Genomic DNA, 19,226 nt, shown 5'->3' with positions numbered 1-19,226 from the left:
TCGTTGTTACCAAAAGAAAAGTTTGTGGCTGCTAAAAGAGCGGAGGTTGAGAATTCCAATTGTAAAAAGAATGAAGCTTCAAAGACGGTAAAGGAGAAGTCTAGTTCTATTCAATGTTGGAAGTGCGAAGGGTTTGGACACATGAGCAAAGAATGTGTTAATAAAAAAGTTATGGTGATAAGGAATGATATACTTGATTCAGATGATGAATGTTAGGATCGTGATTCACAGCTTGTGGAAGAAATCGCAGCATATGATGATGAGTATGTTGAAGAAGGTAATTCCATATCTTTGATCACAAGAAGGGTACTCAATGTTCAAATCAAGGAAGAGAAATTTGAAGATCAAAGGGCAAACTTGTTCCACACAAGATATTTGATCAAAGGAAACCCATGCAGCTTGGTGATTGATAGTGGAAGTTGCACAAATGTGGTAAGCAGCTTCCTTGTAAAAAGACTTCAACTTTCTGTCCATCCCCATCCAAAACCATACAAACTTCAATGACAAACAAAGAAAAAATTAAGGTGAACTCCCAAGCTTTTATTTCTTTTACTCTTGGAAGATATAAATATTAAGTCCTTTGTGATGTCGTACCAATGCATGCGGGGGACATCTTGTTCAGCCGACTTTGACAATATGATAGAAAGGTAACATTTGATGGTTTGATGAACAAAGTATATTTTTACTTTGTATGAGAAAAAATTTACTTTACTTCCATTGTCTCCATATGAAGTACATTGTGACCAATTGAAATTAGAGAAGAAAAGAAAAGAACGTGAAGAACTACATTGGAGAGAAGAAACTAAGGTAAAAGAGAGAGATAAGAGTNAAAAAAAAAAAAAAAAAAAAAAAGAGAAAAGTGAGGGGCAAAGGATGAGTGAAAACAAAGAAAGAAAAAAAAGTCATTTTGAGGAATAGAGAGAAAATGTGAGTTTGGTTATAAGAAAGGGAGAAATGAGGAATATGTTAGCCCAAGAACCAAAATTTGTACTTATGTGCAAAGGAATGTGTTTAGCAATAGAACCAAAAACGGATGATGCTTTGCCAAGTGCTTTTAAGTCTCTTTTGCAGGAATTCAATGACATATTTCCACATGAAAATGCATGTACGAGGTTACCCCCTCTAAGAGGGATTGAACACCAAATTGACTTTGTACCTGGGGCAACTCTTCCAAATATGGCTGTCTATAGAACTAATCCCACCGAGACTAATGAGATTCAGAGGCAAGTAGAAGAACTCATGGATAAAGGATATGTTAGAGAAAGCATGAGTCCTTGTTCGGTTCCTGTGATTTTGGTACCCAAGAAAGATGGCATGTGGAGCATCAACAAAATAACGGTAAAGTATCGACACCCTATTCCTAGATTGGATGACATGTTGAATGAATTATATGGTGCTAATGTGTTTTCAAAAATAGATCTTAAAAGTGTCATCAAATTCAAATGAATGTGGGAGATGAGTGGAAAACGGCTTTCAAAACAAAGTTTGGGCTTTATGAGTGGCTCGTTATGCCATTTGGCCTTACAAATGCACCAAGTACTTTTATGAGGCTAGTGAATCATGTTTTGAGAGACTATATTGGAAAATTTGCTGTTGTATACTTTGATGATATCCTTGTTTACTCAAAAAGTTTGAATGATCATATTTTGCACGTTAAGAAAATTTTGTTTAAACTTAGAGAAGAGAAGCTTTATGCCAACTTCAAAAGGTGAAGTTTTTGTCTAGACCAAGTCAACTTCCTAGGGTTCTTGGTTAGAAAGAATGAAGTACAAGTTGATGAAGAAAAGGTAAAAGCTATTAGAGAATGGTCAACACCCACAAATGCAACCGAGGTAAGATCTTTTCATGGTTTGGCTAGTTTCTATAGGAGATTCATTAAAGATTTCAGTAGCATCAATGAACTTGTTAAAAAGCATGTGAAATTTGAATGAAAGGAAAAACATGAGAATGCATTCAATGAACTAAAAGATAAATTAACCAATGTATCTTGTCTTGCTAACTTTGATAAATCTTTTGAAATTGAATGTGATGCAAGTGGGATAGGCATATGAGCTGTTTTAATGCAGGAAAAAAGGTCAATCATGTTCTTTAGAGAAAAGCTTAATGGAGCACAACTCAACTATCCGGCTTATGACAAAGAGTTATATGCACTTGTGAGGGCTTTGCAAGTTTGACAACATTATTTGTGGCCAAAAGAGTTTGTTATTTATACGGATCATGAAAGTTTGAAGCACCTCAAAAGCCAAACAAAGCTAAATAGAAGACATGCTAAATGGGTAGAATTCATTGAGACATTTCCTTATGTAATCCATTACAAAAAGGGGAAGGATAATGTGGTCGCAGATGCATTATCAAGAAGACATTGATTTGAGGACAAATCCTTTTAAAGAAAGGGAGGATGATATGAATTTAACTACTGACCCTTTGCATGTACCCGAAGGACTGATTACAAGAAGCAAGGTTAAAAAGATTCAAGAGGCCTATACATTGCATCTTCAAAATCTAACTAGTGTACAAATTGAAACAAAGACTTTTGAGCTCAAAAATCTTTATAGCTTTAACATATCAAATCAAGAAGATAATGAAGTGTCTGACATTGAAAAGTAATTAAAAGACTTGCCTTTGGTAGTTGAACTACCATTCAGACAATTTATGAATACCTTATTCTCTTCAATTTTTTATTAGTGATTTGTGGTTGGTGGCTGAACTTTATTATGTTAGGGTTATTTTTTGGGCTTATTTAAAGTCATGTAATATTCAATGTTTGAGATGAATTGTTGAATATAGACAAAACCTCTGTGTTTTCTTGATACCTTTTTGGTGTTATTCTTTTTCAAACCTTCTTTAGGTTTGATGTTTAACCGATTCATTGAATTAGTTTTGATCAAGCTAATTCTGGAGTGAATTGTCTTGGTATCTAAGAGTGACCATCATAAATTTCAAGTTCGATCTAAGAGTCATTCATCTTCTAACCAGCTCTTAGTTGGATCAATCCGTTAAGTTAGTTTTCTCTATAAACGGTTTGCAAGGATTCTAGGACCTCTAGCTTTGCAAATTCCAGCATAGCAGGCACATATCAAAAACTTTATGATACCAACAAATACACTAAACATTCACCATCACTTTATCTCAATCATGAAAATGTATTGGGAAACAAACACAAAACTTTCTTCTTTTTTTTTACCACAAATTTGGCAGGTGTTCTTATACGTTTATATATGTTCATAGCTTTTGTTTTGTTGATCTAAATTATGTATTAGTATCACTATTCGAATGGGTATTAATTACATGATTAATTTTGATGGATTTGATATCAATTGGTTCCGATTTTGAAAATTTAGACTTGGGTTGTTCAAATGTTCTTAAAATAATTGGTTTCGTTTTCTTAGAATTAAATGAATTCGAGTAACTTATTTCAATACACTATTTTCTTTTATGCTACTTTTATGAGTAAGTTGAAAAAATGTTTTTGAAAATATTTTCAAAAACTAAAATAGACTATTTTTTTTATAGAATAAATGTCAAAACCCTCTAATATTTGGTTCTCTTGAATTAGTTGATCATATATATGCTTTATATTATGAAGTAAGAATGAATTTAATTTTTTTAATATATAATTATCTACGAAACTGAATCGAACATGAGCATTCTAAACCATTTAAAACACCTGCACTAGAATTAAACATTCTTTCTTTATGAATTTCGAAGTCAAAGTCAACTTTATAAGGGTATTTTGGTCATTTTGCCTCTCAACTTAATAGATACCTGAAAATGAACTAATGACGAGTTCTCCTATCAAGCCATAAAGAGGCTTTTTTCGACTATGTACCCTTCATGAAACTTGATCAAAATGTTGGTCATTCAGTCTAGATTTTTTAATCATCCAATTCTATTAAGAAACAAGGAAAATCGAGAGGTATGCTATTCTAAGATTTATTAAGAATTTAAGTATACCTTTTAGGGAAGATTTTGCACAACTTCCATGAATAAATCTAGAGATGAATCAGACTCGAAGGTGGAGTTTCGATAGCTTCAAGAACAGTAAGTTTTCTAGTTTTAAACCGACTTTGAATGAATTTATTCATTTCTATGTTTAAAGAAGTTAAGTGAAATTAAATTCAATGGAAATCTCGTAAAAAACTCTCGAGTGTTGTGAAGGAACCAAGTTAAATAGAATTACTTAATTGAAGCAGATGAAGTGGAGGCGGGCACGTGTTAGTTGCAAAGTGGATGACGAAACTTTGAGTTATGGTAGTCACTACTAACACAATTTATATTTTAAAAAGAAAATACCAAAAGCAAACAATTGTTTAAAATAAATAAAAAAGAATTTTGAATATATTAAAAAATAACTCGGATTTAGATAGAATTCTCTCAAGTCTCGAACCCGGCTATATCGCACTAAATTAGACTTATGTAGAAAAAAAAATGAAAATAAATTTTGATGAGTACAATAGATTAGTCAGTAAGTAGCTAATTTGTCCTTAATCTATATGGACTATCTTTCGAGTTATTTCTTAAATTTTGTTCACCAATGGTTGCTTGTTTCATTTACTAGGACCTATAGATCGGTAAAAGGTACTCCAACTAATCTCATGCTTAGACTCACTCTATTTATGTTTATCAAAATTTTTAAACATGTATATAAGATTTGCTCAAGGTCAAATTCGGCTCGTCTACTAAACTCTCTAGCGGCCTATAATATCATATAATCCAACGTTCAAGAATATTAATTACTCCTAACTTAGTAAACAATGCGTTGATGGTGAATTCCGTGGAGATTAGTAGACTAAACATACTCATACACAACTCATAGCAAAAAAAAAATACGTTTTTAAATCCGAATAGATCTTGCACATGGATGCAAACTACAAGATGACTCATGGGCTTTATATAAAATTTTCATGTTGATTTTTTATCTTTCGAAACTTGCATTAGATTCTGCCACTTCAAACGACCATCCACCACTACTAAAAATTTTTTGACTCGCTCGAATTTTAGTTGATTAATGATGTTAGCAAGGTATGCATCTTCCTACTCGCCACAAATGATTGGTTGCTATAAAGTTAGTGTGCATAGTCATAAGAGCTAATTAAGTCATCATTCGTTTGACTAGAATAGCTATCTAGGCTCGTTCAAATTTTGTCTTAATTTTTGTTTGTCGGGTAAGTAGTGCAGATGGATGAGCTGTTTTATGACTCAAAGCATTAACTACAATGAGTTGATCGGCTAACGTGCCCATCATTTATAAGCTAAGATACAAGTTTCATTCTTTGACGTTCGATATTTGAATCTCTACTCCCACAATTTTTTAATTAAAAAAAAAAAAGTGGTAAATAGGACTTTTATATGAAGTTAAATTCATTCTTACATGTTGATCCAAAAAGGGTCAGCACTTGTACGATTGAAGTTAAGCCAAGTGGGAAATTCATGCACTCTTTCCAAAAAGTGGATGGTCAAAGATTCACTAAAACTTTGCATATTTCTTCTTTTTTAACACAAAAATGACCAATCACATGTTCACTAGTTGTGTCCTATCGCTTCCTTTTTATGCTATCTTTTTTGTACACTTTGCATTCAAAACATGCATAAAACTAAGAGAAAAACCAATCATTCAATTCAATTATAGCACTTTATGTGGTGGGTCGGTCTTTGTTTTTCTTAGCTTAACGAGTAAAGACAATATCATTGTGGTGATCTTCTAGGAACGCAAGTCGATCTGTAAGGATAGTTTTTACTTTTAGTGTGATATCCCACATTGGTTTGGAAAAAGAACGAAACACCCTTTATAAGGGTGTGGAAACCTTTCCCTAGCATATGCATTAAAGTGGACAATATTTGCAAGCGATGGGTCTAGACCGTTACATTTAAAGCCTGAAAGAGAAAGCGTTACATTTAAAAACGAGAAATAAGTAACATGACCATGTTGAATGTTGGAGTCATCAAATGTCGTATCTCAGTGGGTGAAGACTCTTTGTATATATATATATATATGAAAGAAAAGTTTCAAAATTTCATAGGTATTTTTTAAATATAATGTTAATGGAAAAGATATTTTTGACTTAAATTCAATTATGAAAGGATGTTTTTCATAATATTACAAACATGGAAACAAGTTTGAAATACATTTATAAGACAAAATACAAAAGACTTGCAAAATATAAAAATAGACTGACGCTCTAGGACGACCTCATTTGTGACCGCACAACTCTCTAACACTCCTCTACTTGTAGGCGCTCGTAAGTGACCACAGGCTTTACTCTAAACTCTAGGTGTATTGCTCTTGCTATCAAACAAATCTTTAAATGCACACAAGTCTAAACATTGGATCGCTCACGATCCTAGGGTGCAAGGTCTACTGGAAACATACTAACCTGGGTAAACGTGTAAATCGTACTAGTTGTAGCACCCTAACCTTAACTGAGTTTTTACGTATACTTTACTTGGGAGATATTCCTATCGATCATCTAAGCACGTAATCCATACTTCAAACTTCACCTTCGTCATATTTGGAAACCGAGGAAGTCTATTGAATTGCTAAAGTGGCTAAGTGGCTTAACGCGGACTTCCGACTCTAGCCTACTCTGTTTTGACTCCTCGAGTCTTTCTTAGTCTCAAAGCACTAGTGTCTAATCCATCTATCTGTCGCTCACGATCCTAAGGTGCTTATGTCTACTGGAGGTGTCTAGACCTAGGTCATTCTTTAGTCAACCTAACTCTAACACCCTAGCTATGTGCAGATAAACACGCTCTACAGGAAGAACACATAGTCGAATGCCTAGAGTTAACACATACAAACTAACAAGCTCAACGAAGAGATAACATTTATTAATCACTCAAAGTACAGATCACAATAGTTCATCCTCCTTTCTAACACAGCAAAAAGTATATAAAATATCATTCATCACAAATCTCATCATTATTTTTGTAATTTCTTACATCATGCATACCACGCTCGTCCTTATTGCCTAACTCATATTTTAGTCATGCATATTTTCTCTCTAGCCTCACATAATAGAACAGCATACCACATTCGTCCTTATTGCCAACTTCAATCAATCTTTAGTAACATATTTTTTCTATTTATTTTCAATCACGCCAAGAAATAATCGAGTCCAAAGTCAATCCAAAACTGTTAAACTTACAATCTCGTAGTTTCTTGACATTCGTTGGAACTCACCATTAAGTCATAATCAACTTTGACTTCCTACACAAAACCTTCGTAAAATCCCTCTAATATCAACATACTACCAATTTAGACCCGAATTCCAATAAAAACTTCCGAATTTGAGAAAAAAAAAATCAAGAATTCAAAACGTTTACATTTGTTCTTCCTTCATTCGTGATGGAATTGAGTGATTCAAAAGCTTAGAATGGTTGAGACATCATCTCCATTACAAAAAGCTAAACCTACCCCCCAACCTTCATAACACAAGGATTATTCATTCAAAACCTAAAAAATGGCCCTAAATCAGTCAAAACTAGTGTAAAATCATCCAAACAAAACATGAACAGAAGAATAAACTAGCATGGATTGAAAATTTTTATTGAATAGAATTTGAGACCTACGAAAAACCTACCAAATCGACTAAAAATAGACTAATTATCAATAAACCAATGGTGGTTGCATTGAACCACACTTCACTGATGGGTATTAGGTCTCCAAAAAGGTTCATAGGTTATATAACGTTGTAACGTTGTAAGAAAGTTAGAAAATGAATTTTTAAAGGAGCAAAGTCCTCGAATATCAAGGAAAAATGATTAAAATGTAGCGAGATCCAACCGTCCATAAAGCTCCAAATTTGAACCACAACCAATAGGCACAAGGGGCTAAAGAGCCATCGATCAAGATTTGACTTGGACCTTGGCAAGGTGATAAACGGAGGAGCTTTTATGGTGAATCACGTCGATCTTTAGCATAGCTAGGGGTGTTGCTGGAATTGGGACAAAAATCGAGCCTAGTAAAGTCTACGTTTTCAACTTGTAGTTGTTTTAGAAATTTACGAGCTATAGTCTACCCTTTTCCACCATTTTAAATCCGAGTATCTACAACTTTGGTAATTTTTAAAGTAATTTTGAATTTCTTCCTCATCGTCCCTCTTATTTAAAATTGATAATTTTGTTAGCTTTAGGGAACTAGGATGAACATTTTTCATGAAGGAATCGAAGCCTAATAAGGTCTATGTATCGAATGGCATTAGAGAAGCAAATTTGTGTTGAGTTGACTTTTAGGCCAACGAATTCATCCCGGGAAAAATAAATCCTTTAGCTTGAGTGAAGGGAAATGAGAAAATTTGCTGAGGAACCCATACCTAAAAAGGTATAGATCGGCCAAACCAATAAAAGGGGATCTTGTTTTGTACGGACTTTGATGAGTTATAACTCAAGCTACATTGTACAAAAAAGTATGAAATCAGTCTCATTCTCTTTTATGTAACGCTATCGGAAAGTTTTATGAAGTAATCAAGGCTAGAGACTATTGTATCAAGTTGTAAAATGCCATTTTCAGGTGGTGCTGGAGCTGGTGCGTGCATCTTCTTCCTCTATTTTGTGGAAGACAATGATGTTTAATTGAACCGGTCATGCTAGCCTAAATCGATTCAGCTTCAGTTTCTCTTTAATTTGGACTCTTTTTAGACTGGTTCTTAAGAATTTCCTTTTTAGCCTACATAGATACTAAGGATTGTGTAAAAGAAATTTGGAGTAAATCGGATATCAGAAACTTGAGAAATCAAGCACCAAAAACCAATAAGAGGTAAGTAGACTATCGACTTTTTTTTTTTTCTTTTTTTTAGGATATACTTGTAGAAATCACTTGAAAATTCATATGACCTTAATTTAAGTAATATTTAAACGATTATCTATTAAGCCAAGAACAGTGAATTAAGGCTTAAACCGGACTTTTTGCAAAAGAATGAGTCTATTTTAAAATAGATCAATAAAAAATTTTGTTGCACGTGAAATTTCAACAGAAGGTTGCAAATGACATATTAAGGTTCTCATGAAGTTTGAATGTCATTGAGCTAAGTTCCACGAGTGAACAAGACTATTATAAAATGATCAAAATGCCTCGTGAAAACCAACTCTTGATTTATGACTCAAATGACCACCAATTTACACGAAACTTTATATGTGATCTAAATTGAGTGACTTAACTGACTACACTTTCAAGACTGACCATGTTTGGGTACAAATCCTAACCTAGGTTGAAAATGACTAAAATGCCCTTAAGAACTAAACCATAAAATTTTAAGAAATTAAGTAATTTCATTGGTATTGTTATTTTTTATGAATCTCTTATATGATATTATCATTGTTTTATGCTCATGATATTGATACATTGATATGATTATGATGAACATGCATGTATGATGAATAGGGTGTACCATGCACCAAGATGCTACTCTATACCATGTACTAAGTCATGTTAATGGCTTACACACCCCATGCCATGATCCTTTAAAACTGCTAGGTACTACTCACCATGCCCTAACTAACCCATCACCTCACCATTCTGTGCATCCTGATATCAATGATTTATTTTAGTGGGATGACTTACACCATGTGTTTCTAGTTGAATGCCACATTTATGTTTCATGTTTTCCTCATCTAGATAAAATGCTTTACACCATATTTATATGAGACATCTTCCCATGGCTTTACAGGTTTAACCTGCCCCATGTTCTGTAGGCTTGTCTTGTTCATGTTTTAGGATGTCTTGACCATGTTTCTTGCAGGATGTCACGTTCATGTTGCTCATTGATCCTATGATGTTTTTCGGTCCTTCATGAGAGGTAGTTACACGATTGATTAAGTACCATGAGACTTGAGCCCAAGCCAAGAATACATGAAGTCCCTAGTCGTTTAATAGAGTATTGTATCTTAGCACCTAACATTGACACACTTAAAGGTCTACAAGTAAGTTGCTTCCGGAATCTTTGTATTCACTCCATATTTTCTATGTTTTCAGGTTACTAGGAGCCAGTTGGGATATACCGTATATACCGTAGACTGGCCACCACTACCTTCAAAAATGTTTTGTTATTTTGAAAGTTTTTGTGAATGTTTTCTTAGTTTATATTTAGACTATAATCGTATGAATAGTACTTTGAATATAATAAAATATATATATAGAGAAGTTCAAAGTTCCTATAAGAGAAGTTCTTGATTGACGATTATTAGAGTTATTGTTTAAAATAAAATTTAAGACAACCTTAAGATCCCTTAAGATAATTAAGCAATCCTAAATATTCTTTCAAGATTAAATCATGTCATCTAAGAGAAGAATACGGGCTAAACGAGGAAGCCAATCGATTGGCTTCCGAGCTCTTTATAGAAAGAGCAACATAAGTAGAGATTGCCCAAGAAAGACCATTGTGCTAAGAATGTCAGAAGCTCCATGATGGAGAAATCTTGGGGAAGTATTCAAGGGACACCCAACGTTAATCTCGACCATGAAAACTAAGAAGTTGATAAGGCATGGAGCATGAACATTCCTAGTCATATTATAGACACAAGTAATCCAGAAATAAACTTAGTTCTAGTAGTCAAAGAATTTTAGGAGGTTTTTTAGAGGAAGATTGGGAGATAAATTTAGGAACCGAGCTAGAACAAGAACTAGCTGATCTCCAAGTCTCATGCCTCTTGCCGAATTTAAGGAGCAACTATAAGAGCTATTGGATAAATGAACTGTGTCTCTCTATAATGAACTTCTATGCTGTTTATCAAGAATAAAGATGAGTCTATGTGGCTATGCATATACGACATGAAGCTCAACAAGGTGACAATAAATAATTAGTATTCCTTATCGAGAATTGATGATCTATTTGACTAGCTACAAGGGTCTTCAGTGTTTTCGAAAATAGATTTGAAGTCAGAATATCATCGGCTAAAGATTAAGGATGAGGACATACTGAATAAAGTATTTATGAGTCGATACGGACACTACGAGTTCATGGTTATGTCCTTCGGCTTAACCAATGCCTCTACAACTTTTGTGGATTTGATGAATCGAGTATTCAAGGATTTCCTCGACACATTCATAAGTTTTTTTCATAGATGATATCCTCATCTACTCTAAAACCAAGGAAGAACACAAGGATCACCTAAGGAAAGTACTATCAAGATTAAGAACCCACAAGTTATATTTGAGTGAGTTTTAACTTCAAGAGGTAGCCTTCTTTGAGCATGCCGTGCCGAAATAAGGTATATCACGAAATTTTTAGGCTCAATGATTGTACCATGCAAACTAAAAATACCTCTTCGATGAAGAAAAAGATTACACGATCTAGTTCCATATCACTCATGATATATATAATCACTTGGGCACCCATTTTTAATTCATATCCCATTTTTGCACAATAGAGTTATGAGAAGACCCGATAAAAGTTAAAGCAATCATGAAGTGGCCTCGACCAACCACAGTCACAGAGTTAGGTGGCTAAGATTTAGCAAATACAAGGGTTGTTGAACGTGAACTAGGGAAGGGAAATCGTGTACAAATATAATACACCAAAACCCATTTTTTGTAACTCAAACGCTGTAGATTCGAAGGGATGGGAAATGATCTGACTCAAATTGATGAGTGATTACCATTTAGAGGAGGTTGGACAATATATTGGTGGAAGGTTAAGGAGGAGATCAAACTTGATTGAAGAGTAAACCCGTGGAAAATCCCTAGCTTTGTTTTTCAAAAATCTTGTTATACAATGTGTAATAGTTCTTCAAATTGGTCTCAATAGGTTCGTGGGGAGTGAATCTACCCTTTTTTAGAACAAATTGAGAGGAAAAACGAGTGAAAAAGGGAGATTCAAGCGTGGAACATCATAGGAAATTCCAAAGAAGTTCGGGAATTTGCGCATAGCAACAGGAGGTTGAAGATGCATGGGCACACGAGGTCCATGTGCAAGTGGAACTGCGAGTAGCGAGGAGATAGCAAGCACACAGTGTCACAGTCATGCACGTCCAAGACGTGTTGTCAATGGCCGCATAATAGATATCTCGGTCTTACTTGTCCAAGACGTGTTGTCCATGGTTGCATGCCCGTTCCAAACCATAGGTCTTTACCATTCCATATTAGGTAAGTATAAGGTGTTGAGATATGATTCAAAGTATTCAAAATGAAGATATGATTTAAAGTAGTTGAGATATGATTCAAATATTCAAACTACAAAGATTTTAAAAGATTTTAGGAGATTGTTAGTAGATTTAAATTTATCGAGATTTCAATGATTTACTATTTCTGGTCAGTATAAGCTATAAATACTGGAATTGTGTAACCCTCTTAGCATCAAGTCGTAGACAAGAATAAAGCACTTCATCATTCATCTATTCTATCTATTCTTATCTCTTTCACTATCCCTTCTTTCAACAATTTTAGTATCAAAGTCAAGTTCGTTCGACACGAGGGCGAGTGATTATTTTTACTTTTCACAAAACGAAAAAATGGCAATAGCTGGTTTTTCTTTCTTTGCACCATTGTTACCAATCTTTAATGGTGAGAAATATGAGTGGTGGAACATAAAGATGAAGACTTTGCTCAGATCGCAGGAGCTATGAGACTTGGTGGAGCACGGGTTTGTTGATATATCAGAACCCACAATTGAAGAAAAGGAGAGACTAAGCGAAACCAAGAAAAATGATGCCAACGCTCTGTTCATTATTCAGCAAGCAATTCATGAGACTATTTTTTCACGAATTACAACAACAACCATATCAAAGCAAGCATGGTCAATTCTGCAGAATGAGTTTCAGGGAAGTTCAAAAATCATAACAGTGAAATTGCAATCTCTAAGATGTGATTTTGAAACTCTGCTCATGACGAATGGCGAATCAATTGCTGATTTTTTGTCAAAAGTAATTGCAATAGTCAGTCATATGCGTACCTATGAAGAGAAAATTTCAGACAAACAATTGTTGCAAAGGTGTTGAGAGACTCTAAAGTTTGACCATGTGGTGGCTGTCATAGAAGAAACTAAGGATCTATCCATACTCAGCGTTGATGACTTGATGGGCTCGCTTTAGGCCCATGAGGCAAGAAGTTAGAGCATCGGAAAGACAATTAAAGTTGATGGTTATTTGAATAGGTATTTTTTTTTATAAAAGATGTAGAATAACTACTCCAGTACCTCTGAGTTCTACAAATGTATTTGACAATCAATTAATTTCCATTAGAGAAAAACAAAGAGAAAAAAATAGTTAAAAGAATAATGAAAAAGAGATAGAAATTGAAAAAGAATGAAAGAGAGTTGTTTGGGTAGAGTTGAGAGGTGAGAAGGGCAAAGTTTTCACAAAAGAATCAACTTTGTACTTATGATAAAAAATTGTTTGCTTTAGTTCACACATTGCAGGTATGACAACACTACTTATGACCTAGAGAATTTGTGATTCACTCTGATCATGAAAGCTTGAAGTATCTTGGGTCAAAGAAAATGAACCGTAGGCATGCAAAGTGGGTGGAGTTTATTGAAACATTTTTGTATGTCATCAAATACGAGCAAGGTAAGGATAATATGGTAGCTAATACATTATCTAGAAGATACAATCTCTTTACTTCTCTTAGTGCGAAAATTCTTGGATTGAGCATATTAAAGAATTATATAGAGATGATCAAAGACTTTGAAACTATTTATGCATCTTGTCTTGCAAAAAAAACTGTAGATATTATTATGTCTTTCATGAATTTTTATTTAAGAAAAGTAAGTTTTGCATTACTAAATGCTCGGTAACAAATTTGGTTTTAAGAGAATCACATCGTGGTTGATTAATGGGACATTTTGGGATTAATAAAAGTTATAATATGTTGCATAAACACTTCTTTTAGGCGTGGATGAAACATGATGTTCATAAGGTTTGTACCAATGTTCCAAAGGTAAAGAACTATTACAACCAAATGGATATGGATGGTATACTCTTTTGAATATACTAAGTTTTTGTTTCCAATTACATGTAATCGAATTGGCAAACTAAGATGGTTAATAGAACATGAGGAGTGTTGTATAGGGCTATTATTTTTAAGAATATTAGTATTGGGGCAAATGTTTTCCATCTGTAGAATTTGCATATAATAGAGCTATACAACACTCCTCATGTTCTATTAATGATCCAAGTGAACATGAAATAATATTAACATATTTTTAATTTGAGTTTTATTACCCAACACAATTTACAAACCATGAAAATATAGAATTTCATTTTTACTGAGACGGTTTTAGAGACGTATTTCACATTGTTCGTTGGATTATTAATTAAAATGTGAAATACTAACAAAATGTGCCAAACTCCAACAACCTTTGGAGTAACTCTCAATTAACAGGAGCTTAGGTTAATTAAATTAGGAAGTACTCCAACTAAGGCCAACCAAGTAAGTGGCCTTACTATAGGATAGGCTAAAAATTGTATGAATTATGATGATCTATGAGCTGTGTCGTACAATGTTGTATGATAGTATGTGATGATGTACGAGTTATGACGATGTATGAGTTGTATCATGTGATGTCGTATACTGGTATATGATGACGTATGAGTAATAATGATGTATGAGTTATGATGTTTGATGATGTGTGTAATATATATATATATATATTTCGATGAATGACATACTTGATATGTTTTATGCATTTTATGGCAATATGATAGAGTATGATGATTGCATGACGTTTACCTTAATATGATGATGTTCTCCATATTGAGCATGCTAAAAATTGTACTTAAACACGTAAGACCATGTCTGTGTTTTCTAGAGAAGAAGTTATTTTAAGCGTTTTTCGAAGTTTACGCTATAAATGATGCTCATGAAAGAGTTATACTTTCGCATTATAGATGAGCATGAGATGTTAATAGCGACTCTAAGTATGTGAAAATTTATGGCCGTTACATTTTCACAAGGAGCGATTCTCATCTCAAAGGAAGACAAAGTTACATCCAAGAAGGGAGGACCTTTATCTAATCCTTGAAAGATTTATAATAATATCTATAAAATTGAAATTCACAGAGAATTTCAATACATTTTACTTTCAATGTTGTGTACTTCAGTTCTTTTAATGTAGGTGATGATTTTCCTGATTCGAGAACCATCTTTTACAGGGGGAAGATGATAAGAATTACAGTGTTTCAAATGTTCCAAATGAACCTATTACACGATCCAAAGCCAAGAAATTCAACAATCATTCATTCTTCATTTACAAAATTGGATAGGCTGAGTTCAACCATATATTTCATGTGTTACAAACTGATTCGATTGAAGAAGAAATATTTGGGACTTCGAGAGTGAATATTTGCACTACTCAGATAGCGAATGAAGTTGCTATAAATATGGTGGGAAGTTACCTATAAGAGGGATTTGATTATTGTGGAGATTTAACCGATGGTTGAATAACTTAATTTACAACAAGGTTACAAATCTTTCAAATCTTTCTTCTAGATATTTGATCTTAGTAATATAATTCTAGCTTTATTTTTTGGTTGATCCGAATTTTGTATAAGAATGTGTTAACGGCTTTAATTCAAGGGTTCTTGCTTCAAAGCTTGAATCGTTGGGTTAAAGATCAGGGTTGCCTCACCAAATCATCACCACTAAAGATGGGATTAGTTTGAAACCAAAACGAACGTTTTCACCTTGGGCTACGTGCTCTCATTTTGTGAAAGGAACCTATAGAGCTCGACTTTTATAGTCGATGGCTCTAGGGTTTTCAGTTTTCTTTTTATTTTTTTATCATGCCATTATATTATGAGCTTACTTTTTTTTTAGAAATAATAATAATAATAATAATAATTAATTAATTAATTAATTAATTAATTGATGTAACGACCCACTTTTTGAAGCTTTAAATTACCTATCACAACATAACTCAACGGTAAAAATGGCGGTTTTTTTTTTAAAATTTTTTAAAGCTACAAAATCATATTCGTGGAGTCACATCAAAATATTTTACATCAATAACATAAGTTTTAAGAAGCGGCATTAAAATAATATTAAAACAACAAAGAAAGAAAAGCGAATCAATTTAAGGATCCTCTTTGTAGCCGCAAGACTATTGTGGATGCTCCATTTATAAACAAAAAATAGCACGAATGAGTATAAAAATACCTATTTCTAAGCTCTCATTGAATGTTTGTTAAACTATGGGCTGGTCGAGGTCATAGAGTTAACAAATTCAATGGCTATAGTTCGTTCTAGTCCTCTCATGCTCATAAGATTCATATACCCTTTGTTAGAGGAACACGACTCTCCACAATGGTATGATATTGTCCACTTTGAGCATAAGTTCTCATGGCTTTGCTTTGGGCTTCTCAAAAGACCTCATACCAATGGAGTTAGTATTCCTCACTTATAAACTCATGATCATTCCCTAAATTAGCCGATGTGGGACTTTCATCATCCAACAATGTCATCATGCTTCCTTCTCGTATATCTCGAGCTCGAGGGAAGTAGTCGTCGCTCACTATAGGTGACTTCTCAATATCCCTATATCTCTATACATTTCTACTACTAAGTACTAGCCATAAGCTATCCTAATGACACATCACAATACTCTATATTCCTATACTATTTTAGGCTATAACATTGCAAAACGAGCTCCCCACTAGATACAACTAGAGTTCCCTCCGTAATACCTTTTAGTGTGCCACTAGCCTTATATGGGTGACATTGCATTCTTATATGTTAAGTAAGACTCTCACAAATCGAGGTGAGTTCATAATTAGGGGTTACAACCCAGCTGACCCTACATAGACCTACTCGACCCCTATCGTCAAAAGAGACTCTAAATGTGGCTCAACAAACCAAAGGAAGATAAAACATAGCCTAAGACTCACTAATAGATCATGCATATCCTTTACAACACATAACATCTAGTCCATAAGTGTACAAGAGATGTAACTAATGATGAAGGGTTGTAAGAAAAGTTCAAGTAAGCATATATTATGAACCATTTGGAAAAGTAGCCCTTCAAGGATGTTTTACTAGCTTTAACTCAAACATAGTGGCTTTGGAGGTTGGCTTCATTATTCACAAGTTTGCACGATCACAAGTAGTAAATATCAGTGCAAGTATGTACGATCACAAGTAATATGTAAAAAAAGTAAATCATCAATTCCACGTAGAGTTTAATTTTTTAATCATTCAGCTGAAAAGTACAAGTTAAGTATGGGTAACATCAATCATGGGTGGTGTTATTTGATGTTGTTTAATAACTACACGAATTGTGATATCGTGGGTAGGATAGAGTAGAAAGAAATCATGAATCACAAGATCATACCCGATTAAGATAGGTGGATGGGGTATGTAATGTTACGCTACTGTAATCTTGTAATCTTATTAATTTCTATAACAAGATTACCTTCTGGTCTATTCACTTCATAGAGTATCTTAGGATGCTAACTCTTGCTTAGTACCTTAAAAATGCGCTAATAAACTTGTGTGAGACGGTTTTCTAGCAAAATCATTTTTATTAAATAGTTCCAAAAAGTTATAAATTGTGCTTAATGATAAAATAGAATCCTACCCTCCAAAGTGATATACATGCATGCACATCCCATGCTTTAAAAAAAAAAAAAAAAACATTTTATCCTACTCAACCTAATCCAAAGGCCCAAGTCATCTTCTATAACAGACCCAGATCCATTCCACACACACCCATTCAAGGAACCTTAAACTAGTCAAACAAAGCCTACGTCCATAAAATTAAGGGAGAATTTGAGAATGTTTGGTTAAAGAAAGATTTCTATCTCTAATTAAATAAACTATAACGATATGGAAATAATAATATATGGAAAGAACAACAAATGGAAAAATACATGTAGTAGAAAACAAATATTATAATAAAAGATCAAATATAACATATATGTAAACTATAATTTAGTACTAAATATTCATAACACCTCTCGCAAGCTAAGCGTCGAATTTGAACAAACGTGAAGCTTGAATTTGAAAAATTCAAAGTGAGATCGAGAATCACTTTTCGTGAAGATGTAAACAACTTAGTTCGAAGGAGGCGTAGAGAAACACTTTCTTGGTCGTCGAAAACTGCAAAGAGATTGACGCTTAGCGGCGATGCTGCCTTGACTCTAGCGAGAATATGTCTAACCCAAGAAGTAGAATGGGGAAACCTATAGCAAGGGACAAAGACAATGTTGAAATCGAAAGAGTCTCCACAGTGGGCGAAGGAGCCAATTTTGGCGAGAAGGTGGTGGCAACTTGGTTGGCAAAGAGGCTAGTGCGGCTCCCAGATTCCAAAGGTAAATCTCTACAGAAGGTCGATAGATTTCTCAAGATTCTGTATATTTTCGATGGGAATGCTCATGAGGACTCCAATGTTAGGGTTTCTGTGAAGAAGGGTTGATTGGGAAGAAAATGAGTGAGGCTATGTTGGCCAAAGGGGAAACCGATTATGTTGGAAAATGTGAGGTTGTATGTACATGGTATGACGAAGGGTGATTTGGAGGTCAAAAGGGTAGAGCCGAAGAGTAATCAATCGGCACAGCTTGCGACGTCAAAGCCAGCAGGGGTAGTGGAGAAGAATAGAAGAGGATTCAGAAGCCATTGAAAAGAAAGAATCGGGACTACTAGATCGAAAGGGCTCTGATACCATGAGAATATTTGCTAAATTCACCACACTTAAATGGTGTGTGAAAGATCTCTATTCATAATCAAATAAATTACTTGTAGAATAATAAATGAAAAGATAACTATGTGTAATGGAAGACAAATATCTAGATATTTTCCTATAATAAATATCAAATACATCATATATGGTAAACTATACTTTAGTACTAAATATCCTTAACAAAATTGACTAAATTAAAGTAAAAACATGTTAAAACCTATTTCTGGCACGAACTTAGTTTGATTGACTCCTACACGCATTGACGAACTTCATCCTCTTGCATTGGATGAACTTCCCCCATGGGGTTTGCTCAATCGATGACAATTCTCAAAGGTCCAAGCAGTGGCGGCAGTGGCTAGTCCCCTTTCAACGACAGTACATGTATGGTGGGTGGCCACCGTGACGCTTGCATCCCAGCCTGCATGATGGTGTGAGAATGTTGAGAATTGTTGGGAGTGAGTCCCATGTTAGTTAATTTAGGGAATGATCACGGGTTTATAAACAAGGAATACATCTCCATTCCATTTGTATGAGGCCTTTTGGAAAGCCCAAAGCAAACTCATGAAAGCTTATCGTACACCTCACTTTCTTGAATTTAAAAAACTAGATTAAATTTTTGGA

At 34.1% G+C, this 19,226-nt stretch overlaps 1 pseudogene; it reads left to right on the top strand.

The window, feature by feature from the left end:
• Window positions 1–873: 873 nt before the first annotated feature.
• LOC111467130 lies at window positions 874–13,822 on the top strand (annotated as a pseudogene).
• The last annotated feature ends 5,404 nt before the right edge of the window (window positions 13,823–19,226 follow it).

The sequence above is a fragment of the Cucurbita maxima genome, unplaced genomic scaffold (genome assembly GCF_002738345.1).
Source record: "Cucurbita maxima cultivar Rimu unplaced genomic scaffold, Cmax_1.0 Cma_Scf00033, whole genome shotgun sequence".
Classification (NCBI taxonomy): Eukaryota; Viridiplantae; Streptophyta; class Magnoliopsida; order Cucurbitales; family Cucurbitaceae; genus Cucurbita; species Cucurbita maxima.
This window is presented reverse-complemented; position numbering and strand designations above follow the sequence as displayed.